Here is a 21,595-nt window from a genome sequence, read left to right as displayed (position 1 = left end):
AAAAAACATTAAGAAACAGACATCTGAGGGCATAAATACACAGTTAACATTTTAAAATATTAAAATGTACAGTGTGTAAAAAAAAGAGTACAAGACAAATAAAAAAACAGGAGATGATGATCCATTCAAGAAAGAGGATAAAAATACAGAAAACAACAACAAAAAGGACCAGAATATGGAGATACCAAAGAAAACCTCAAAATAATCTCTAAAATGCTCAAGGACATGAAAGAAACTACAGGGAAAGAGCTAAAGAATTTCATGAAAACAATGAATAAGCAATATGAGAGTCTAAGTAAAGAGATAGCACTTTTAAAAAGGAACCAAAAAGAACTGGTAGAGTTGAACACCACAATAACTGAAATGAAAAATGCCTGGGAGAGTTTCAAGAGCATATTGGAGCTCAGAAAGGGAAGAATCAGTGAACTTGAAGGCAAAGCACTTGAAATGAGTCAGTCTGAGGAGCAGAAAGAAAAAGAATTATTAAAAGTGAAAATAGAGGTGGGGCAAGATGGCAGCATAGGGAGGTGTGGAATTTAGTTAGTCCTCTGGAACCATCAGCATACAGCCAGCAACAACTAGTACCAGTCTGGACCAACTGTTGGGGTCATCTGTGACCAGACAAACATCATATAACAGTCTGCAATGGGTAGAATGGCTGAGATTGCAGCATAAGAACTGTAAGTAAAGCTAGCACCCCTCCCCCACTGGCTTGGTAGGCTGAGTTGGAAGACTTCCCTGTGGAAAAAGGAAGAAGAGAAGGTAGCTCAACCAAGCTCCAACTGCAGTTTTAATTAATGAATTTGGACTACTGAATACAAGCTGTGAGTACAGATAAACCTGGAGCAAGAAGGAAAGGAACCCAAAGTTTTGCCTGGCAGAGAGGAGGTGGGGCTGATGGAAAAATATGTAAATAAATAAAAACAGAGGCTTTTGGAATAGGCTGAGCTCAAAATACTGGAAAAGGACTGTGCCCCAAGAAAAGGGGCACATAGAATTGGGCACCAAATCTGGTTCTTGACTGGTAACTAGGAGGCTGGAGACTGGCTCTGAAAAAAGGATTACTTTCTTTTTTCCTTTTATTTTCTCTCATTCTAATTAGCTACTTAGAGAAAGCCTCAGACATTTTCAATTGTCAGTGCTGACCCAGACAAGGGTGGAGTTAAGATAGGCAGACAGTCAAAGGAAGAAGTCAAATCTAAGAGGAAAACCCTTAAAGGGCTTATCTTCCCTAAGAAAAGGGGGAGGGGAGGCCCAGTTCAGGTGGCTGCCATCCCTCAGAGAATTCTGATCCTAGGGTCTGGGTTAAAAAAGAAAAAAACAGAAACAGCTTAAGTTTGGCTTCTGACTCACCCTAGGTCTAAACTGCACCCCAGGGAGACAGGGCCTGATGAAAATTAAAGGCACTGTTCCCCTTTACACTACTGGGGAGCTGTGGGCTGGCAAGTGCCACCTGGTAGGCAGGATAGGAAAAGCAGCATCTAGAGGCCTCACAGGAAGTCTGACACCTTGCTAGGTCTCATGCTCAGGGAAACCAGATACTGATAACAATCTCTTCCTGATTAGGGTAGCCAAGGAAACAAGATGCCTAGAAAATATAAAATTATGAGCCCCACTAGAAAAAATGAAGATATGGTCCAGTCAAAGGAACAAACTTACATGCCAAATGAGATACAGGAGTTGAAACAACTGATTATTAATCAAACATATCTCCTAAATAAATTAAAAATCAAATCAATGAGTTGAGGGAAGATATGGGAAAAGAGATGAAGGACACAAAGAAGACATTGGGTGAACATAAGGAAGAACTTGAAAGTTTGAAAAAACAATTGCCAGAACTTATGGGAATGAAAGGCACAATACAAGAGATGAAAAACAAAATGGAGACATACAATAGCAGATTTGAAGAGGCAGAAGAAAAGATTCATGAACTAGAGGACAGAACATCTGAAATCCTACACAAACAAAGAAAAGATAGGGAAAAGAATGGAAAAATACAAACAGGGTCTCAGGGAATTGAATGAGGCATATGGATATATGTGACTTGGATATATGGATATAAGTGACTTGAGTATCCCAGAGGGAGAAGAGAAGGGAAAAGAGGCAGAAAGAGTAATGGAGGAATTAATCACTGAAAATTATCCATCTCTTGTGAAAAACATAAGATTACGGATCCAAGAAGTGCAGCCTAACCTAAACAGAATATATCCAAATAGACCTACTTGAAGACACATAATAATCAGATTATCCAATGTCAATGGCAAAGAGAGAATTCTGAACACAGCAAGAGAAATGTGATCCATCACATCCAAAGAAGCTCAGTAAGACTATGAGTGGATTTCTCTGTGGAAACCATGAAGGTGAAAAGGCAGTGGCATGATATATTTAAGATACTGAAAGAGAAAAACTGCCAAGCAAGAATTCTCTATGAAGCAAAACTGTCCTTCAATAATGAGGGAGAGTTTAAAATATTTTCAGACAAAAGACACTGAGAGAGTTTGTGAACAAGAGACCTGCTCTACAGACAAATAGGAAAAGACAGGAGAGAGAGGTTTGGAGAACAGAGTAAAAATGTAGACTTTCAGTAAGGGTAAAAAGAGAGAGAGAGAATAAAAGTAAGATATGACATATAAAATCCAAAAGACAAAATAGTAGACAGTAGACATTACACTGAGTGAAATTAGCCAGAAACAGAAGGACAGATACTCTATGGATGACTAGTATGAACTGTCACTAATGAATGAAATTTGAGAGTTAATGTTGTCAGGAGATAGAAAGAAGTTAGAAAAAGGGCATTTGATGCTGAAGGAGTACATAAGGTTCAACAGGATTGATTGTATAGCTCCAGAAATGAATAGCATAATCCTCTGTGATAGTTCAGCAGCTATGAATGTCAGCATTACCCCACAGCAAATGTTAAAAATGCTGAAAAAGAGATCAGATTTAATAAGAGATATGAACAAAATTGACTTGGTTAATACTAAGATATATCAGATTAAAGGGAAAATGATGATATTGATTGTGTTTTAAAACTTCAACTCCTGTGTGAGACCAAATGAAGAGATGTTTATTTCATGGAAAATCTATATTTTCTGTAGCATGCTATATAATGTAACTTGTTTGGTCAGTTTACTCAAACACAATAATTACATGGAACCTTGAATAGAAGGTGAGACCTTGTTGTTTTATACAGGTTGGAATGGAACCCCAATACATACCAGAGTAATTTGCGTAGAGAACAAAAAGCAAAGACCCTATGAGAGACTGCGGAAAAATTGGAAATATTAAACTTTCCCACCTGGGGATTTCCAGATCTTTTTGCAACCACTGGGGACTACCATTGCATTAGACCAATGCCTCAATCTTGGAGCTTGCCCTTATGAAGCTTGTTACTGCAAAGGAGAGGCTAATCCTACTTATAATTATTCTTAAGGGTCAGCCCCAGTAAACCTCTTTTGTTGCTCAGATGTGGCCTCGCTCTCTAAGGCAGCACTCTAGGTAAACTCCCTGCCCTCCCTCCTACATGGGACATAAATCCCAGGGATTTAAATCTCCCTGGCAATGTGGGATATGACTTCCAAGGATGAGTCTAGACCAAACACCATGGAATTGAAAATGACTTCTTGACCAAAAGGGGGAAGAGAAATGAAACAAAATGATATTTCAATAGCTGAGAGATTTCAAATGGAGATGAGAGGTCACTCTGGAGGGTATTCTTATATGCTATATAGATACCCCATTTTAGTTTTTAGTGTTATTGGAATAGCTTCAAGAAAATACCTGAAACTGTTGAACTGCAATCCAGTATCCTTGATTCTTGAAGATGATTGCATAAGTATGTAGCTTATATGGTTGGATTATGTAATTGTGAAAACCTTGTGGCCCACACTCCCTTTATCTGGTGTATGGACAGAGAAGTAGAAAAAAGGGGGACAAAAATGAATGAATAATGGTGGGGGGCAGAAGGAGTATGAGATGTTTTGGGTGTTCTTTTTTACTTTTACTTTTATTTTTATTTATTGTAGTAATGAAAATGTTGAAAAAATTGAATGTGGTAATGATGATACCATAAACAACTGATCTTACACTTTGGATGACCTCAAGGTATGTGAATATATCTCAATAAAATTGCATAAAAATTGAAAATAGCCTCAGACTCCTCTGGGACACCATCAATTGCACTAATATATACATTATGAGATTCTCAGAAGGAAAAGAAAGGGAGAGAAGGGCAGAAGGAATATTCAAAGACATAGTGACAGAGACCTTCCTAAACTTTGCAAAACACATGAATATGCACATCTAAGAAGCCCAGAGAACACCAAACAGGACAAATATGAAGAAAAGTATAGCTCTTCATAGTATTGATCACATCATTGAATACAAAAGATGAGGAGAGGGTTCTGAAAGCTGCAAGAGAAAAGCAACATATTATGTACAAGGAAGTACCAATTATATTGAATGCCAATTTCTCATTAGAAACTATATCGTCAAGAAGTCAGTGGGTTGAAATACTTAAAGTGCTGAAAGAAACAAAACAGCCAGCCAAGAATTTTATATCTTGTGAGACTTTCTTTCAGGAATGAAGAAGTGTGCTGGTTTGAAGCTGTTACATACCCCAGAAATGCCATGTTCTTTTAATCTATCCCTGTATAGATCTATTGTGGGTGGGACCTTTTGATTAGGTTGTTTCAATTGAGATGTGACCCAGCCCATTCAAGGTGAATTGTAATCCTCTTGATGATGCCTTAATCTGGCCATTTTTCACAGCCTTTGAATTGTAACTTGCATTGGTAAAAGACAGTCCATTTCTGGTATATTGCATTTTGGCAGCTTTAGCAAACCTAAACAGGGAGAGATTAAGACATTCTCAAATAAACAAAAGCTGAGCAAATTCATCACCACTAGACCTACCCTACAAGCAATGCTAAAGGGAATTCTTCAGACTGAAAGGGAAGGTTACTCATCAGTGGTTCAGAGCGGCATAAAGCAATAATGACCTGGGTAAGGTAGCCATATGGGTAACTTAAAATACAGTATTATTGCAGTGTATTGTTTGGTGTGAAACCCAACTTATTACTTCCTATGGATGCTAAAATGCAAATGCATAAAATGCAATGATGTGTTTTGGACATAGCATGTACAAAGATGTAAGCAGTAACAAGTGCAAAATTAAAGGTTGGGGGACAAAGGGGTATAGGTAGAGTATATGTGCATGCTATTAAAATTAAGGTGATATCCAACCAGATATGATTGCTATATAATAAGCATGTTAAATTATAACCCCATTGTACCTACAAGAAAAATAGATGAAAAATGTATCCAAATAGAAAGGACAAGACACTCAACATGGTAAAACAAAAAAACCAAATAAATATAAAAGTAAACATTAAAGGAAGTGAGGGAAAAGAAGGCATAAGAATTACAAAGGTTAAATTGCAAAATGGCAGAGAAACACCCTGCATTATCAGTAGTGACTTTAAATGCAAATAGTTTAAACTTTCCAGTCAAACGGCAGAGATTGGCAGAATAGATAAAAAACATGACCCAACTTTATGTTGTCAGTGAGATACTCACTCAAAGATACAAGTTGTTTGAGGGTAAAAGGATGGAAAAAATATAAACTGTGCAAGTAGTAAACAAAAGAGAGTTAGAGTGGCTATATTAATATCGGATAAATTAGACTTTACATCAAAAACATTTACAAGGGAAAAAGTGATCATTATATATAGATAAAGGGGACAATTCAACAGGAAGATGTAACAATTATATATATATACCTAACAACAGAGCCCAAAATTATATGAAGCAAATACTGACAAATTTGAAGGGAGAAATTGACAGTTCTCTACTAAGAGTAGCAGGCTTTAATACACTGCTCTCAATAGTGGTTAGAACATCTAGTCAGAAGATCAATAAGGAAGTACAGGACTTAAATGATACTGTAACACAACTAAACCTAACAGACATATATAGAATACTTCATCCAACAAAAACAATATTGTTTCTGCTCAATTGCACATAGATCATTCTCCAGGGTAGACAATACATTGGGTCACAAAACAAGTCTTAATAAATTCAAAAAAACATGGAAACCATATAATATATGTCCTCCAACTACAACAGAAAGAAACTAGAACTCAGTAACAGAGGGAGAAAGGGAAAACTCACAAACGTGGAAATTAAACAACATACTCTTAAACAATCAGTGTGTTAAAAGGAAATCAGTAATGAATTTAGGGAACATCTTGGGGCAAATGCAAAAGTAAATACAACATACCAAAACTTATGGGATACAGCTAAGGCAGTGCTGAGAAGGAAATCTGTAGCTCTAAATGCCTGCATTCAAAAAGAAGAAAGAGTTCAAATCAGAGACCTAATATCAAGACTGGGAGAACTAGAGAAAGAAGACAAAACTAAACCCAAAGCAAGCAGAAGGAAGGAAAAAACAAAAGTTAGAGTGGAGGTAAACAAAAGAGAAAACCAAGAAACAATAGACAGAATCAACAAAACCAAATGTTGGTTCTTGGAAAAGATAATAAAATGGACAAAACTTTAGCTAGACTGACAAAGGAAAAAAGAGAGAGGATACAAATAATGAAAATCAGAAATGAAATGTGGGGGCATTACTACTGACCATGATGAATAATAAAGGACTATAAGAGGACACTATGAACAATTGTATGCCAATAAATTAGATAACCTAGATGAAATGGACAAATTCTTAGAAACACAGAAACTATCTACATTAACTAAAGAAGATATAGAGAATTTCAGCAAACCAATTACCATTAAAGAGATTAAATAGTAATCAAAAATCTCCCAAGGAAAAAAATCCCGGAACCAGATGGCTTCACAGGAGAATTCTACCAAACATTCCAAGAAGACTTAACTCAAATTCTGCTCAAACTCTTCCAAAAAATGAAAGAGGAGGGAACATTCCATAATTCATTCTATGAGGCCAACATCACCTTCGTACCAAGCCAGATAAAGATACCACAAGAAAAGAAAACTACAGACCAATCTCTTATGAATATAGATACAAAAATCCTCAACAAAATACTAGCAAACAAAGTCCCACAGCATGTTAAAAGAATTACACACTATGACCAAGTGAGATTTTTTCAGGTAATGTAATACACCACATTAACATAACCAAGGAAGGAACCTCTCCCCGACATGGTTAACTCAATTGCTTCAGAAAAGGCATTTGACAAAATCCAGCACCTCTTTTTGATAAAAACACTTAGAATACTAGGAATTGAAGGAAATTCACTCAACATGATAAAGGGTATATATGAATAGCCCACAGTCAACATCCTCCTTAACAGTGAAGGACTGAAAGCTTTCCCTTTAAAATTAGGAACAAGACATGAATGCCCACTGTGATGACCATTATTCAACACTGTACTGGAAATTCTAGCCAGAGCAATTAGACAAGAAAAAGAAATGAAAGACATCCAAATTGAAATGAAGGAAGTAAAACTTTCCCTATTTTCAGGTGATATTATTCTATGTAATGAAAATTGTGAAAAATCCTCAACAAAGCTCCTAGAATTAATAAAACAATTCAGCAAAGTGTAGGGGTACAAGATCAACACCCAAAAATTGTTGGTATTTTTATACATGAGTAACAAATATTTGGAAGAATAAATCAAGAGAAAATTCTATTCACAATAGCAACTAAAAATCAAATATCTAGGAATAACTCTAATCAAGGATGTAAAGGACTTGTACACAGAAAACAACAAAACATTGTTAAAGGAAATCAAAGAAGACCTAAATAAATGAAGGACGTTCCTTGGTCATGGATGGGAAGACTAAATATCATTAAGATGTCAATCCTACCCAAAGCAATTTATAGATTCAATCTAATTCCAATCAAAATACCAAAAACCTTCTTTGCAGAAATGGAAACCCAATCATCAAATTTATATGGAAGGGTAAGGGGCCCCAAATACCCAAAGCCATCTTAAAAATGTAGAGTGAAGTTGGAGGGCTCACAATTCCCAATCTTAAAACTTACTACAAAGTTGCAGTAATCAAAACAACATATTAATGGCACAAAGACAGAAATATAGGCCAGTGGAATTGAATTGAGAGCTCAGAAATCAACTTTCACCTTTTTGGCCAACTGATTTTTGACAATGGGGCAAAGACCACCCAATTGGGAAAGCACAGTCTCTTCAAGAAATGGTGCTGGGAAAACTGGATCTCCATTTGCAAAGAAAAAAGGAGGATCGTTACCTAACTCAGTACACAAAATACAACTCAAAATGGATCAAAAACCTAAAAATAAGAGCCAGAACTAACAAACTCTTAGAAGAAAACATAGGGAAAAATATTCAGGACTTTGTTTTAGGCAATGGCTTCTTAGACTTAGCCCCCAAAGCACAAGAAAAAAGGAAAAAGATAGATAAATGGGACCTCATCAAAATAAAACATCTTTTGCACCTCAAAGGACTTTATCATGAAAGTTAAACAACCTATGCAATGGGAGAAAATATTTGGAAACAGCATATCTGATAAAGGTTTAATATCCAAAATATATAAAGAAATCCTTCAATTCAACAACAAAAAGACAAACCCAATGTAAAAATGGGCAAAAGAGTTGAACAGACTTCTCTCCAAAGAAAATATACATATGGTCAGAAAGCACATGAAAAGATGATCAACATCATTATCCATCATGTAAATGCAAATCAAAACCACAATGAGATACCATTTCACACCCATTAGAATGGCTGCTATTAAAAAACAAACAAACAGAAAATAGCAAACAATGGAGAGAATGCTGAGAAATAAGAACACTCATTCATTGCTGGCGGCAATGTAAAATTGTGCAGCTGCTGTGGAAGACAATTTGGTGGTTCCTAAGAAAGCTAAATGTAGAACTACCATATGACTCAGAAATCCTACTACTCACTATATACCCCAAAGAATTGAAAGAAGGGATTTGAACAGATATTTATACACCAATGATCAAAGCAGCATTATTCATAATTGCCAAAAGTTGGAAGCAACTCAAGTGCCCATCAACTGATGAACGGATAAAGAAAATATGGTATATACATACAATGGACTGTTATTCTCCTGGAAAAAAAGGAATGAAGTGCTGATTCATGTGACAACATGGATGAACCTTGAACACATCATGTTGACTGAAATAAGCCAGACACAAAAGGACAAATATTGTTTGATCTCACTGATTTGAAACAATTAGAATAAGCAAACTCATAGAGTCAGAATCTAGAATATACGTTACCAGGGGACAGCCTAGGGATAGGGAATGGGAAATTAAGGTTTAAAATAAACAGGGTTCCTGTTTGGAGTGATGGAAATATTTTGGTAATGGATAGTCATGATGGTAACACATTATGCATGTGATTCACGTCACTGATATATGTATATAATCTGAATATGATTAAAAGGTGAAATGTTACATTGTATATATAGTAACAGAATTTAAAAAAAACATGGATCTACTCTACACAAACAGAGGTCCCTATGTTAAACAATGCACTTTCCATTAAACGTACTATTATTAAAATGTGCTATCACCAATTGTAACATATTTTCCACACCAATGAAAGGTGTTGGTGCTGTGGTGGTGTATGGGGTTCCTCTTTTGGTTTTGCATGATTGTTCTGTAAACCTACAACTTCTCTAATAAAAAAAAAATTTTTGTATGAAAGCAATTCACAATATCATCTTGCTCAAAATATTCTTTTTACATTGTCCATCTATTCTGTCATCCCCGTGACCCAGTATCAGCATATGTTTGGTAGCCACAATTTCTGAGCACTGAGATACATTTAAAATTGACTTAATTCAAAGACGATAAACAAATGACTTTAATTCACTGTTCTTAGTCTTGGGGTGGATTTTTATCTGGAAAATATGATTGAGAAGGAGAATAACTTTCCTCCCCTTTTCTTCTTTGCCACCCACCTCAAGCCCTGGCAGTCAGCCTGATGTTTGTGAATATGGCCCCAGAGGCTTGGGTAAAGGTGTTCACCAGTGTTGCTATATATCTGAAAGTGCAAGGAGTAAAAGGATATTCCACAGGTGCAACAGGACTCAAATCAGAAGGGAAAAAGCAGTTACAAAAATCATTCTGAATTTGGTAGTAAATAGGAAACAAGCTTTGAGTGTGTGCACATTTGTGCAAGTGGGTGTGTGCAGTGTGAGCAGGTACAGGTAAGTATATGTGAGTGAGTGTGAGAGACTATGAGAGGGAATGATGCTTGTGTGTGAATGTGTGTGTGAATGAATATTAAAAAATGTGAGTGGGTGAAATTGAGTGTTGAGTGAGCATGAGATGAATGGTGTTCGTGCATGAGTGCAAGTTTGAGTGGGTACAAGTGCAAGTGATTGTGTAGGTGTGAGCATGTGTGAGAAGTGTGTGCAAGTGTGAGCATCTTTGCGTGTGTCTGCATGAGTGTGCAGGTATGAGTGAATGTGCAAGTGTGTGAATGAGTAAATATAGAGGATGGGAGTTAGTATGTGCAAGTGTGAGAGTCTGTGGTGTTGATGCTTTTGTTTGTGTTAGTGTTTGGGTGTGAGCACATGTGCAAATGAAAGTGAGCATGGGAGTCTGTGGTATTTGTGTGTGAGGGAGTATGTGTGTATGTATGTGTGTGTGTATGTGTGCATGTGAATATATGAGCGATGAGAGAGAAAGCAAGAGGATCTCAACAATCTTTTTTTCCCTTCCAATCCGGGAGTCTGTTCCTCATTTGCTTTATAAACCAGGTTGCCATGGGGTGTGGGGAGTTCTTGAATCAGCCTCTTTGCTGGATGATATATATTCCCTTTGCCAAGAATAAGTTATTTTTGTTTAACTATAAATTAGGTCATTCATTAGTATGGAAATCAGGTTTTTTAGAACTAAGATAGCTTATGTATAAATACTCTTTCCCTTCAGTTCTGAACAAAGAAATTATTGTGGTTTAAATGCAGTCAGAGTCGTAACTAGTGTATGCCAAAATGGTTGGTGGTCTATACTCACAGTACTTTGCTGCTGGTGCACTTTGGTTTGAGGGGAAGGACGTTCCCAGTTGGTGCTAAAAATACATGAAACTAATATACAAACAGTTGATATGGGTGGTTGGTAGCAATAGAATCCCTTTCTCCTCTTCTGCCTTTCTTGTCTGCAGGTGAAGCAGCTACACATGTTGGTGGGAGCAGGCATCAAGGGGTTGAGGTTAGGTGTAATTTGCTCTGGATTTTGAATACAAATACAGATGTCTCCAAATAGAGGTCCTTTTTTGTTTGTAGATCTTTTCTCTCCTCTCCACCTCTTCCCTTGCTTACCCTCTTCTTCTCTTTTCTTCTTTGCTTTCCTTTTAAAAATCTTTAAAGTACCCAGAAGTTCTCTCAATTAAAACCCACTATTAGGTAATTTGGTCCAACATTAGCCAATAAGCAGCATCCAGGAAAATCCAGCTTTTAATGCCATTAAGAGTTTATCAGGTAAATATAAGACCTGTCCATATCATTGAGAAAGAGATTCTTTTTTCAATTGGAGAAAGAAAACTGGAAAAGGCTAGGATGTACATTCCTGTATCACACATTGAACTTATTGATAAAACCACCCCATACATAAAATCACCTGGTCAAAAAACGGATCCTTGATTTGCTGTTTGGGTAAAAGAAAGTGGGAAGGCCTTTGCTTTCAACTAAAAATCAAATGGTGGGTTGTGGCAATTAGCTAAAGATCTGGCACCACATATACTGATTTGCTCAGCATATCCAGAAAATAGTAGCTAGCAGATATGTGGTTTAGGTATTAGCCCAGGGAAATATCACTCAAAATATGTTTTTTTTTTTTGCATTCTGCACAAATATTTAATTCTTACTGACACACAATTACATATAACTTCAAAACTCTTTATTAACAATTATGATGTTCAGGCTTTCTAAAATGACTTCAGGGAATTAATCACCTGGGGAAACAGCAAGGATCCAAAATACGGTTTTACTGGTAACCAAAGTTTCTGATTCTTTGATCTCTATAAGAGTTAAGAAAAAATGGGTGGGAAAGTAAAATATTCAGTCCATTTTTTTTCCAACTTAATTATTACTAGTAAGAATATAAGCTTACTGTTCTTACTGAATTCAATTAAACTATATCTACCTGGACATTATGAAGTCAACTTCAAATGGGAAAATTCCAGGTCTTATAATGGAAAGATACAAGATATAATATCAACCTTATAATCAATATTTAGCTTCAATATGCTGCAGTCAGCATTATAAAGCTGTGTATGTAAAGTCTAGAACCTAGGCATCTAGGTCAGTTCCCAAATTCCAGCTGTTTCCTTTGAAGAGTTGGCTGCTTAGAACTTGGCCTTTTGAAAAGACCAGTTCTGTTCCATGATGTGTGTTTACACACGTGCACATGTGCATGTGTGGTGTTTCAGGGAGCATATGAGTGTTTTCAGTGGTTTCATTCCTCAATATTGCAGGTAGTTTGGGAACCAGTATGGCCTATTCTTATTATACTGCAAAGCTGGGGTTAGTTTTGTTTAAGAAGTGCTGGTGTCTTCTCAAACAGACTTCGGGTTGCTTTCTGTGGCAGTATCAGAGTCAGGGTGCCCAATGCACAACCATCTATGTAATATACCATGAGAAATTGCCCACCTACAGACATGGACTCTAAAGGTCAGTAGAGATGAAGGAAGGAGATAAGAGCCTGGAGGACTAGCAGGGTACACTGGGGGACTACATGGGGTGGCTCTAGGCATCCAGTGTGAAAACGCTGGATAATTAGAACATAGAGTGGGTCAGGAAGCACCTACTGCACATTTTCTCTGCTTGGAAGGAAGTTTAGCAAAGTGGAAAGTTCCAGAAAGACCCAACTTCAAATTCTAGCCTCACATATTTACTAATTGTGTGAACTTAAGCAAGTAATTAACTCTGAGCCTCAGTTTTCTTATATGTAAAATATAGACAATTAGTAAATACCATATAATTATCATGTAATTGTAGGTTGTAAGAATTAGAAAGTTAGAAAGTTTGCATATTATCTGTTTTATGGAATTATTCAATAAATGATAATTATATTATTATTAACTCATTGGTCCAGTAATGGCTTTAACTTTATGCCCATCATATATGGGAGTACTTGATTTAGAGAAGATGTGATCTTTTAGGAGAAGTAAGAACTTACTTCTGCTGTTCCACAGTATTCTCTTCTTATAAGGTCTACTTCTTTTCTATGGAGCTAGTTTCAGAACTTTGCTCACTCTCCTCATTCACTTGTCATTCCCTAGTTTTTACTTTTACCATTTCACTATACCACTTTCTACCTGAATTTTTAACTTTATAACAAATATCAGCTGGCTCATGTAGTACTTCTTTGTGATTTAGAAAACACACTCTTTCCTCAAGGCACTTTACTTCCATCTGCAAGAAAATTGTTGTAAGAAACATATAAATTTATGATGTCTGTGAAGTGAGTGGTATTCACTAGAGTTATGCAGTCCACAGCATGTACAACTATCCATGGTGGCCCATGATCCCAATGTTTATCTCCTCTCCATTTTGGTAACCTGGATCTTATCTGTTCCACCTTAAAGTACTAAACTCCAACTACTTCTAGACTGCAACATCTTGTCCTTATAAGTCTTTGTATCAGTCCCAATAGAACTGCTTATATCCATGATCCTTTGATGCTTTCACTTCTCTTCTGATCTCTTGTATCAGTTTTCTTTGCTGTGGAACAAATTACCACAGATTTATTAGCTTAAAACAATACCCATTTATTAGCTCATAGCTATATATATTAGATGACTCAGTTGGGCTCTGTGCTCTGGGTCTCACAAGGCCAAATCAAAATGTCACCTTGTCTGGGCTCTTATCTGAAAACTCCAGGAAATAAAAGAAACTGCTTCAGGAGGCAGAGCAAGATGGAGGCATAGAGAGGTTTGAAATGTAGTTAGTCCTCTAGAGCAACTAGTAAATAAGTCTGGAACAACTGCTGGGGGACAACCATGACTGTCCACACATCATTCACCAGCCTGGAATGGGTGGAATGGCTGAGATTGCAGCATAAAACTGTACGTAAAAACTGTGGAATTGTGCCAGGAGCCCCCTCTCCCCATGGCAGGTTGAGCAGAAAAACCTCACTTTGGGAGAAAGCAGCAGTCCCAGCCTGGTGCAAGTGAATATAGCTCAACCTAGCTCCAACTGCAGTTTTAATTAACAAATGTGGACTGCTGAATACAAGCTACAAAGACTGACAAATTCCAGCAAACTGCAAAGTACCCTGAGGTGGCTCCCAGTGGAAAGGAGGTGGGGCTGATGGAAAAAAATTAAATAAAATACAGAGGCTTTTGGAGACAGTCAAGCTTAGAAGACTGGAACTATCTCTTGCCAACAGGTAAAACTGAGGGACAGGGGACTGGCTCTGAAAAGGGGTGTTCTTTCCCCCTTTCTTCTCTCTCAATTTGAGTGGCTCAGTGGAGAATGCCTCAGGCATTTTCAGCTCTCAGCGTTCTGACCCAGGCAAAGGTGGACTTAACAGAGTCAGAGAGACAAAGGAGTAATTCAAGTGCATAAGATAAATCCCTAAGGGGTGTATCTTCCCTAAGAGGAGGGAAATGGGGCCCACCTCAAGTGCCTGCCCTCCCTTCAGAACTCAGACCCCAGGGCCTGGGGGAAAACAATCCAATCAGAAACAACTTCAGCTGAGAATTAAAGGGGCCACACATCTTTATACTAGTGGGGAGTGACAGGCTAACAGGCGTCACCTGCTGGGCAGGTTATGAAAAGCATAGTGGCTAGAGGCCTCACAGAAAAGTCTGTCAGTCTTCTAAGACACACACCCTTAGGGAAACATGATACTGAATAGAGCCCCTCCCTGAGACCTGACCCTGGTCTGGTCTGGGAAAATCTGATTGGGGAAATCAAAGAACCAGATGCCTAAACAACAAAAAAAAACTACAGATCTCACTAGGAAAAACAAATATATGGCCCAGTCAAAGGAACACACTTACACCCTAACTGGGACAGAGAAATTGAAACAACTAATTAAAGATCTTCAAATAAGTATGCTAAATCAATTCAAAAACCAATTTAACAAGCTAAGGGAAGATATGGCAAAAGAGGTGAAAGATATAAAGAAAACACTGGGTGAATGTAAGGAAGAATTAGAAGTTTGAAAAAAAAAAAAACAAGTGGCAGAACCTATGGAAATGAAAGGCACAACACTAGAGATGAAAAACACAATGGAGACATACAACAGCAGAGTTCAAAAGGCAGAAGAAAACATTCAGGAACTGGAAAACAAGACACCTGAAATCCTACACACAAAAGAACAGATAAGGAAAAGAATGGAAAAATATGAGCAACGTCTCAGGGAAATGAATGACAACATGAAGCATATGAATGTACATGTCACAGGTGTTCCAGAAGGAGAAGAGACAGGAAAAGGGGCAGAAGCAGTAATGGAGGAAATAATCACTGAAAATTTCCCATCTCTTATGAAAAACATAAAATTACAGATCCAAGAAGCACAGCATACCCCAAACAGAATAGATCTTAATAGACCTATGCCAAGACACTTAATAATCAGCTATCAAATGTAAAAGACAAAGAGAGAATCCCGAAAGCAGTAAGAGAAAAAGATCTATCACATACAAGGGAAGCTTGATAAGACTATGTATGTATTTCTCAGTAGAAACCATGGAGGTAAGAAGACAGTGGTCTGATATATTTAAGATACAGAAAGAGAAAAACTGTCAACTATGAATTCTATATCTGGCAAAACTGTCCCTCAAATATGAGGGAGAGTTTAAAGTATTCTCTGATGAAAAATGAGAGAGTTTGTGAACAAGATACCTGTACTACAGGAAATATAAAGGGAGCACTACAGACAGGAAAAGACAGGAGTGAGAGCTTTGGAACACAATTTCAGGAGATAGTAGCACAGCAATGTGGGTACACTGAACAAAGATGACTGTCAGTATGGTTGAAAGAGGAAGGTTAGGGGCATGTGGGACACCAGAAGGAAAGAGAGAAGATAAAGACTGGGGCTATATAACTTACTGAAACCTAGAGTGGTCAACAATTGTGATAAAGTATACAAATATGTTTTTACGTGAGGGAGAAAAAATGAATATCAAACTTGCAAGGTGTTAAAAATGGGGTGGTATTGGGGGAAAATACAATCAATACAAACTAGAGTCTATAGTTAGCAGAAATGTTGTATTATGCTTCCTTTAATGTTACAAAGACAATATACCAAAGCTAAATGCCTATAAGGAGGATATAAGGGAGGAGTATGGAATTTTCAGCATTGATAATGTTGTCTGACTCTTTTATTGTACTGTATTTTAATTTTATCTTTTCTTTTGTTGCTTTTTAGCTGTATTTTTTTCTTTTTTTTTTCCTTTTCTTTTGTCTTTCTACCTTTTTGACTCTTCCTCTTTGTGGAAGAAATAGAAATGTCCTTATGTAGATAGTGGTGGAGGTGAATGCATAATTATGGGATTATACAGGGAGCCATTGATTGTTTACTTAGGATGGAAGATATGGTGCATGAACAAAACTGTCAAAAAATGGGTTGATGGATGAAACTTGAGGACATTATATTGAGTGAAGTTTTTGACACAGTGGGACAGATGTTGTATGATCTCACTGATATGAACTAATTATAATATATAAACTCATAGACATGAGATAAAGATTACCAAGATATAGATTGAGGCTAATGAATGAGGAGTGGTTGCTTATTATGAGCAGAATGTTTAACTTGGTTGAACTTAAGCATTTGGAAATGAACAGATGGGACAGTGGTGCATTATTGTGAGAATAACTAACAATGTTGAATGGTCTATGAATGTGGTGGAAATGGGAAGTTTAGAGTCACCCATTTCACCAGAAGGAAAGTTGGAGGCTAAAAATGTGGGAATGCATAACACAGTGAATCTTGTGGTGGACAATGTCCATGATTAACTGTACAAAAATTAGCAATTTCTTTCATGAACTAGAACAGATGTATGACACTATAACTAGAAGTTAATAATAGAGGGGTTTATAGGGAAAAATGTACCTATTGAAAATTATGTACTACAGTTAGTAATATCTTAAAATTCTTTCATCAACAATAACAAATGTACTATACCAATACTATGAGTCAATAATGGAAGGGAGATTAGGGGTATGGGAGGATTTGAGCTTTATTTTTTCTTTTTATTTCTTTTCTGGATTAAGGAAAATATTCTAAAATTGAAAAAAAATTAATTGTGGTGATCGATGCCCAACTATATGATGTCCCGTGAACAACTGATTGTACACTTTGGATGATTGTATGGTATGTGAATAATCTCAATAAAAATTGAATAAAAAAAAACTGCTTCCAAGCTCATTGAAGATTGTTGGTAGAATTCAGTTCCTTTCAACTGTCTGTCGGACCTTAGTCTGCCACCCAGAGCTGCATACAATTCCTTGAGGTTGCCTATATTCCTTGTCACATGGTTTCTTCCGTTCTCAAAGTCAGCAATGGCACATCAAATCACTCTCGTGCTTTGAATCAGAATTTCTGACTTCCCCTCTGCCACCAGCCTGCAAAACTCTCTGCTTTTCAATGACTCATGTGATTAGATTAAGCCAATTTAGATAATCTTCCTTTTGCCATGTAAAGGAACACGATCACAGGAATGACACTAGGGGGCAGAGATTATGGGGGCAAATCCTGCCTATTGCTTGACTTCATTTCTTAACCAGACTGGACCTCATTGTTCATCACTTTAACTACTATTTTGCCATCAGCCTTAAGTTTTTTCACCCATTGTTCTACTGACCCATCGGGGTAACAAAACTGTGGCTTATAGAATGGTCCTTCTCAATTCCTATTGCTAGGCTTCTGAGAAAAGTTGGGAATTGAAGCTGACATACAATTATGGCTTTCAGTGCTGTTACTTACTGTCAGGATTATTGTGGTAGTTCTCCAACTCCAAAATTAACACCCTCCTTTCCATCTCTCCCACTGCTGTTAGAATGATCCTTCTAAAATACAATTCTGATCATGTCATTCTTGTTTAAAATCATGAAATAGCTTCCCATAGCTTTCAGGACAACATCAAAGAACCTTAATATGGCATTTGAAGGTCTCTGGAGGTGACCTCCACCCATCTCTATGGCCTTATCCCTCACAACACCCACATAGGAACTCCACTTCTAATTATACCAAATTAGTAATTCTATAGTTCTTTGTTTATGCCCTGTTTTCTCATGCTTCCATGTTGTATGTACAGCTATTTGTTTTTTGACATTCCCTCCTGTTTTTTTTTTCTTTTTCTTATATGCATCCTTCAAGGCACTGTTCAAATATAACCTTGTAAAGACTTCTCTGTTTCATGCATTCTTTTGCTTCAAAGTTATCCATTCCTTCCTCTGAAAACTCATATCCCTCAGATCGTACTGAATTTATGACTGTGAGCACTCAGAGGAAGGGGACTGACTTATCCATTTTTCCTTGCTTTCCTTTCTCCTGACTTGGGGAGTGAGATTAGCACATAATAGGTAATCAATATGTGTTTGGAAAATTGGAGTTATTATAGATGAGAGGATACAGGCAAACTTTTTAGGAGCTATTAATCAGCTGAACTAAACCTTCAAGACATATTTCTGTTAAAGTTCTGGTTAGAATTAAAAGCTAAAGCTACTGTGATTTTTAGCTCTATGAAATTTAAGCTTTTCTCAAGATTATACCTGTCCTTTTTTCTTCATCTAAAATAGACCAAGTGTTTGTAAGAGATGGAACCAAACTAAAAGGGCCATTGTGGGTGTACTTTTATAATGTTCCTTGGTCTTTAGTCATAGTTAAAACTTTTAGCTAGGTAAACATTCTATTATCTGATAATTCAGGTTGTATTAAAGGACAGTGAGGTAGAATACCATTCATAGGAGGATGCTGCAGAAATTTGTTTTTAATTCTCCTTGGCTTTATTGCCTATGCTATTACTGCCTACTACCTAATGTATTTGCTTCACTAATTAAGTTTTTCCAATTTCCTTTATAGTCCCAGGATTTTATCTTTGTGCTTGTTTCATATCAAAAAATAAATGAATTTAGTATATAGAGGAATGGAATTTAAATTCTCTCTGTGTACCTTAAGAGTAACAGAAAATCTTTGCCTTCAAGTATCGAGTATGACATTGATAGAAACCATGAAGCATACTGAAGGCTGTATATGGGAAGTCCCAACGAATTTTACCACCATCAATTCAATACAGTAACAGTGCTTATTTGGAATTCTATATTTTTCTTAATACAGTTTGGCAAAAGGTGTCATACCTGAAATATAAAACACTTATTATGTTTATTTCATTTATACATAATGTTTATATTGTCTGAATATGGTCCTGTAATAACAGTCATAATAAAACAAGTGTGACTTCTGTTACACTTTAAAACTAAAGAGTCATTTTTAAATCCTTTTGTTATTGAATGTCATTTTACTATGCAAAAATTAAATTAAATCTCAACTATTGGGTTATATAGCTAACTCAATTATTTGTATTCCAGAAAATAATATGGGCTTTCTCTTGTTCCATTAATTCCCAAAAATGTTCTTAATTTAGAATGCTTTCCTTCCTGCAGATTAATTCTTTCTTTGTCTATATACACAAGAAGCTTCTACTGTTAAATACTCAGCGGTCTCTGGTGAGTCCAGGTGATCCTGCAGCTTCTAGCAGCTCAGAGTCTGTCTTTATTGAATTTATCATAAGCTAACATTTCTGCAATGATTCACCCATAACTAGGAAATTTGGTGTTGACATTCTGGAGCAGGAATATTGGATAACCATTGTTAAAACAAACAAACAAAAAACCTGTTTTTTGAAAATCAAGGTCTGCTTACCAGTGTATTAAAAATGCTGGGTAGAAAATGAATTTAGATAAGGACACAGCAGATCAAGCATAATACATGAAACTTAAAAAAAAATTCTACAAAGTTCAAAAGAATAGCACTGAATTAGAAAACAGAGTGCTTTTTCCACTGTGTTCTTACATTAAAACATTGAGTGATAGATTTGGGAGAAAACCTAAAAATTAGTTGGTTTAGCCCTGTCACTTTACATATGAAATAACTGAGACCCAAAGAGCTATATGAGTTACCTAAGATCATATAGCTGGTTGGTGGCAGAATCAGGACTATGCTGCTATCTTCTTGGGCAGGGTAATTTTTACTGTACTTTGCTGATTTTCTCTATTTGTTTTTCAACCCCAAACATTTTAACAATAGTAGGACCATTTGAATTAAATAAAAAGTCACTTTCTTTTAAAAATCATTGATATTTTTCCATCCTACTTGGCTGTACCCCATCTGTAACAGCTGAGGGGATTTAGCTAGTAACATGTTTGGTTCTTAAGATCATCTTGCTAGTTTTGAAAAGGAATGATTTGAGAAATGCTTGTTACATGCTTAGTAGAGTGGGCAAATCTGGTATGTGAGAGAAACGTCTTTTGTACTGTATGAGAGTTCCTTTGTTGCTTTACACTGTAGACCTTTTTAATGGAAGGAAGAGGGAAAAGAGGCTATTCTGCTATTTTTCATTTACAATTCAGAATTATGTCTTTGGTGGTACTGAAAGAAGTTCCACGATGGGATATTAGAAAGTGTTAGGCCTATTTGGGCAATTATTTATCAGTCTATTTCAAGCCTTCCCACATTTAAAGAAATTGTGTAAAAACTGAAATAGTGTACAATGAGTTTGATGAAATCTTTTAGGTACTTTTTGGTTACTAGGGCAGCCAGCATCTCCTTTTCTCTCTTTTTAATGTGACTTCCCTCTCTGCAGCTTGACGTCTCTAGAGTATTTATTTTTAAAAAGAAACAAAATTCCTGGCTTAAGGCACAACAATAAATCCCTCATTCCAACATATTTTTCTAGAACAAAATTCAGATTAAGAAGTGACATTGTGTTCTCTTGCAGGTATAGCCTGAGGCAAAATGGTTCAGTGGTCAAATTTCAAATTTGGCTATTGAAGCCTTTGTCCTCTTCGGTGTATCAGTTCAACTACTCAGTGCTCTTGAGCTGCCTTGTGGATGTCCTTTATGTTATATGACCAAGCAGCATGGTAAGTACATTCATTACCTCAATACCACCCGCACATCCCACCCCAATTACAATTTAGTCATACTATGCCCATTCTTGCAGACCCTGTTTGCTGTTTTCAAAAGGAACAACTAGCTGATATGGTCAGTTTTAATAGAGGTTGATTTGTTCACATACTTGCCTCCTGGTTTAATAGTCACATAAAAATTTGCTGTAGCAATACTTTATCCCCAAAGTTTCTCAACCTTGGCACTCTTGACATTTTTGCCTGAGTAAATATTTGTCATGGGGATCTGTCTGGTACATTATAGGATATTTAACAGCATCCCTGGCCTTTACCCACCAGATTCCAGCAGCAATCCCAAAGCTGTGACAACCAAAAATGTCTCCACACATTATCAAATGTCTCCTAGAGGATGAAATTGCCCCAGGTTGAGAACCACTGCTTTATCCTGAGGGGATCCTCTGTGGCTGTAGATGGGGCAATTGAGAGAATATATATTTTGGTGACTATTTATGTCTCAGGA

This window comes from Choloepus didactylus, chromosome X (assembly GCF_015220235.1).
Source record: "Choloepus didactylus isolate mChoDid1 chromosome X, mChoDid1.pri, whole genome shotgun sequence".
NCBI lineage: Eukaryota > Metazoa > Chordata > Mammalia > Pilosa > Megalonychidae > Choloepus > Choloepus didactylus.
Note: the sequence above shows the minus strand (reverse complement) of the source record.